Below are 6028 nucleotides of genomic sequence, written 5' to 3' on the forward strand. Positions count from 1 at the left end.
AATAATAACATATAATAATAACAACATATAATAATAGCATATAATAATAGCATATAATAATAGCATATAATAATAGCATATCATAATAGTATATAATAATAACATATAATAATAGCATATAATAAAAACATAAAATAATAACATATAATAATAATAACATATAATAACATCATATAACAATAGCATATAATAATAGCATATCATAATAGTATATATTAATAACATATAATAATAGCATATAATATTAACATATAATAATAACATATAATAATAACATATAATAACATCATATAATAATAACATATAATAATAATAGCATATAATAATAGCATATAATAATAGCATATAATAATAACATATAATAATAACATATAATAATAACATATAATAATAGCATATAATAATAACATATAATAATAATAACATATAATAACATAATATAATAATAACATATAATAATAGCATATAATAATAGCATATCATAATAGTATATAATAATAACATATAATAATAGCATATAATAATAACATATAATAGCATATAATAATAACGTATAATAATATCATATAATAATAACATATAATAATATCATATAATAATAACATATAATAACATCATATAATAATAACATATAATAATAACATATAATAATATCATATAATAATAACTAATAATAATATCATATAATAATAACATATAATAATAGCATATAATAATAACATATAATAATAGCATATAATAATAGCATATCATAATCGTATATAATAATAACATTTAATAATATCATATAATAATAACATTTAATAATATCATATAATAATAACATATAATAACACCATATAATAATAACATATAATAATATCATATAATAATAACATATAATAATAACATATGATAATAGCATATAATAATAACATATAATAATAGCTTATAATATTAGCATATCATAATAGTATATAATAATAACATATAATAATATCATATAATAATAATATATAATAATAATATATAATAATATCATATAATAATAACATATAATAATAACATATAATAATAGCATATAATAGCATATCATAATAGTATATTTACTTACATCACCATCACTTTTATATACACTACCAGTCAAAAGTTTGGACACACCTACTCATTCAAGGGTTTTTCTTTCTTTCTTTTTTATTTTTTACATTGTAGAATAATAGTGAAGACATCAAAACTATGAAATAACACATATGGAATCATGAAGTAACCAAAAAAGTGTTAAACAAATCAAAATATATTTTATATTTGAGATTCTTCAAATAGCCACCATTTGCCTTGATGACAGCTTTGCACACTCTCTCAACCAGCTTCACCTGGAATGCTTTTCTAACATCTTCTGTGTATAAAGTGACGTGGGAGGGCAAAAAAGCATCTATTGACGCACTTAGCTGTTTTACGAGTGGTCTGAGGCAGGCAGGCTTTCGATTATGAGTGTTTTCAAGTGCAACGTTAATAACGGTTTTGGGAAACAGCTTGGAGATTTAATGATGATCCTACGAAGGTTCTAACGATGAACGTAAGCCTTAAGGTGGTTTTGGTAAACCGGGCCCAGGTCACACTGATGGGGGTGGGGTGTACGGCAGCTGGCCTAGACAGGTGTCTGAGCTCTGAGCAGGTACAGAACACGACAGGTGATAAGCAGGCAGGCAGACAGACTGGGGATGTTTGACGAGAGGGGGAACACTTAGGCTGTGTTTCAAATGGCACCCTGTTCTCTACATAGTGCACCACTTTTTGAACAAGGACCATAGGGTTCTTGTCAAATGTAGTGCCCTATATAGGGGATGCACACTACCTCTTCCATGTCACTCCTTCCCTCCCTTTCCTCTCTCTCTCTCTCTCTCTCTCTCTCTCTCTCTCTCTCTCTCTCTCTCTCTCTCTCTCTCTCTCTCTCTCTCTCTCTCTCTCTCTCTCTCTCTCTCTCTCTCTCTCTTCTCCCTCCTCTCCCTCTTTCCCCTTCTCCTCCTGAAAGGAGCATAGTTATCATCACCAAAGCTGTGTCAACCCAGCAAGAATCCATTAAGATCCTAATCAGAGCCTGCCCTGAAATCTCACCAGCGCGTTAACATCTAAACTCTAAACTGTTTTCTCCCATGATCCCTCATGATACCTCTGACGTCCCCGTAGTGTGCATGTCCCCCGTGGTCGCCGCAGTTACACGCTCTCTCATCCCCCTGGCTGTGTTGGTAAGACAGCGGGGGACGTCTTCAAAGAAACGTTCGCTAACATTACCGTCTGTACCCTGAGGCCCAGCCTCTGTCTGTGGGCTGGTCATAGGATGGGCACATAGTGACACTCAGAAGTAGGGTATGGTCACTAGCAGGAAGTGATATCTGTGCCTCAGGCCGGGCCCCTCTCTTAGCTGGTCACATAGTGACCCGGAACTCAGCAAGGATTGAGAGACACACAGAGGGGATGGCTCTAATCATTAAAACAGAGGGGATGGCTCTAATCATTATCACACAGAGGTGATGGCTCTAATCACGATCATACATAGGAGATGGCTCTAATCATTATCATACATAGGAGATGGCTCTAATCACTATCATACAGAGGTGATGGCTCTAATCATTATCATACAGAGGTGATGGCTCTAATCATTATCATACAGAGGTGATGGCTGTAATCATTATCATACAGAGGAGATGGCTCTAATCACTATCACACAGAGGTGATGGCTCTAATCATTAAAACAGAGGGGATGGCTCTAATCATTATCACACAGAGGTGATGGCTCTAATCACGATCATACATAGGAGATGGCTCTAATCATTATCATACATAGGAGATGGCTCTAATCACTATCATACAGAGGTGATGGCTGTAATCATTATCATACAGAGGTGATGGCTCTAATCATTAAAACAGAGGGGATGGCTCTAATCATTATCATACAGAGGTGATGGCTCTAATCATTATCACACAGAGGTGATGGCTCTAATCATTACCTCTGTAGCTCAATTGGTAGAGCATGGCGCTTGTAACGCCAGGGTAGTGGGTTCGATCCCCGGGACCACCCATACGTAAAAATGTATGCACACATGACTGTAAGTCGCTTTGGATAAAAGCGTCTGCTAAGTGGCATATTATATTATATTATTATACAGAGGAGATGGCTCTAATCATTATCACACAGAGGAGATGGCTGTAAATACTATCACACAGAGGTGATGGCTCTAATCACTATCATACAGAGGAAATGGTTCTAATCATTATCACACAGAGGAGATGGCTCTAATCATGATCACACAGAGGAGATGGCTGTAAATACTATCACACAGAGTATGTTAGAGTCTATTAGAGAGTGACTTGTCAAAGGATGGGGATGATATGGTGGCACATAGAGACATGAAACAGAATAACATAATTTATATGCTTCTCCTATGTAGGCATTGAACCATAAACTGTACGTATCAAACAACTACATTCACGTTAGTTGACTGAATTGCTTAACCCTATAGTACCATATCAAACATGTACTGTACATTCACATTAGCTGACTGTCATGCACAAAGAAGCTTACAGAGAACGGAATTTGGTTGGTTGGTCTTGTGCTCATGTATGATACTGTAGATATTACACTTTGAGTATAGTAAATCGAACACAATAGTATGTTGATTACTCATCCAACTGGTCATATACACACATTAGTTATTTACAAACATGAATCAGCTAGAAATGATCCAGTTACAGAGTGAAGGATTAGTATTTAGGCTGCCATTTGAAAGACAGGTTAAAACGATCATCGTGACAGGTAGTCATTTTAGCGTGCATGTACATGATTTAAAATGCGAGATTACGTGCAGCTAATGTATTTTTTTAATAGTAGGCCTATTATAGTAAGTATTTTATAGTAATTATTTTATAGTAAGTATTTTATAGCAAGTATTTTATAGTAGTCTTTTATAGTAAGTATTTTATAGTAAATATTTTATGGTAGTCTTTTATAGTAAGTATTTTATAGTAAGTATTTTATAGCAAGTATTTCATAGTAGTCTTTTATAGTAAGTATTTTATAGTAAATATTTTATGGTAGTCTTTTATAGTAAGTATTTTATAGTAAGTATTTTATAGTGAGTATTTTATAGTAAGTATTTTATAGTAGTATTTTATAATAAGTATTTTATGGTACGTATTTTATAGTAGTCTTTTATAGTAGTCATTTATAGTAAGTCTTTATAGTAGTCATTTATAAGTCTCTTATGGTACATATTTTATGGTACGTATTTTATAGTAGTATTTTATAGTAGTCTTTTATAATAAGTATCTTATGGTACGTATTTTATGGTATGTATTTTATAGTAGTATTTTATGGTACGTATTTTATAGTAGTATTTTATAATGAGTATTTTATGGTACGTATTTTATGGTATGTATTTTATAGTAGGATTTTATAGTAGGATTTTATGTCTTCTTTATAGTAGGATTTTATGTCTTCTTCTATAGACTATGCAATGGCTATGAGGACAAAAAGTACATCCTTATTTAAAAGCGTTTCACTGAGGAATTATTGATGAGCCAGAGCTGCATGATCAATCGATTAATTCCAGATAAAAGTCTAAACATGGTTCATCAACCCTTGGGGCTTATTGAATTCATTGCATTAAAAAGCAATACACCAACAGATTGCACTTGCCAAGTGTTGATTAACATATGAAATCATTAGTTAGAACCAGCAATATTTATAGAGAAGAGATATGGAGCTGGGTAGAACGCTCAGCTCCAAATAAATACTGAGGTCACAAAGTGCTTGTTTGTCTCATATTTAAAAACGGCAATACACATTTGTCAGTAAGTATGGATGTTTCTAGAGGACTGTTTCACCCCTTAGCCGTGTGTTAATCACAGTAAACCCCAGGTTCTCATGCCCTATTTCTGTAATAGCTCGTATTTTAAAAAACATTAACAGATGTTCATTTGAATTTGTCCGTATCATCTTATTGATGTTTCTAGGGTCTTGTACTGGAGCAGAGGGGAATGTACTGACTGGATGGATCCACGTCTATCTGTCTGTCTGTCTGTGTGTGTGCCGACAGTCAGTCTGATGTTAGGTTTGTTTAGCTAGCTGAGCTGAAGCCCACAGGGGGGGAGTGTGTTTGTAGAACAGGGTTTTCGCTCCTGTGGCTGTTAGACAGTCACTCACAGCCAGCATTTATGTAAACCTCCATCCAGTTGCCTTTTCATGAAAAATAAACACCAGAGCTAACAGCTGTTGTTTGACCTCACTCTCACTGCTGAAATTAAGTGCTTAGTGCCATTTCTTTGCTTGATTGGTTCGGGTGACTGCTCAGCAAGCCGGATGTTCTGTCACTTGGGCAAATAGGCATGCAGAGTGTCCTCTCCATAGTAAAGCATAATACACCGTATGAAAATAATGTCTTACTATTATTTAGCTTATGTTCTGTCCCTGTGCCTTGCATGTTCAACATCAAGAAAAGAAAGGAAGACATTTTGAATGACCTTCTATTGTAAGTCATTTCCATCAAACCAAGCTGTGTCCCTGTAGAGAACGGGGAGAAAATGATGAGGCTATGATCAATGTGTAAATAGATGAAGGATTCATATGAAGTAGCATGCACATGAAAGCATCATCTCTTTTCAGTGTCTCTTCGCTCTGTTTTCTAACCAAAGCACTATGCGCAAGCACCTGCTGCAAAACAGACTGGAAAACAACAAAACAAACAAACAAACAAACAAACAAACAAACAAACCAAATAAACAATGTCCATATGTCATTCTTTCTTTTTAAACAATAAAAACAATATCATGTTGCATAATTATGACTAGCTACCGTAAAATAAAAAATTGCTAAATGCCAGGCCAAGTGCTCATTATGTCACAAGCCTAATGTTCCCCTAAGGAAAAATAAATAGTTTGTGTGCCATTTTAATCTGATTCCCGCCGGGACATTATAAAATAATAAATAACATGTTAATCAGTACAAAAAACATGCTGCTTAGTTTTCAGTCCAACAACAGTTCAGTTAAAG

The sequence above is a fragment of the Coregonus clupeaformis genome, chromosome 31, assembly GCF_020615455.1.
Source record: "Coregonus clupeaformis isolate EN_2021a chromosome 31, ASM2061545v1, whole genome shotgun sequence".
Taxonomy (NCBI): domain Eukaryota; kingdom Metazoa; phylum Chordata; class Actinopteri; order Salmoniformes; family Salmonidae; genus Coregonus; species Coregonus clupeaformis.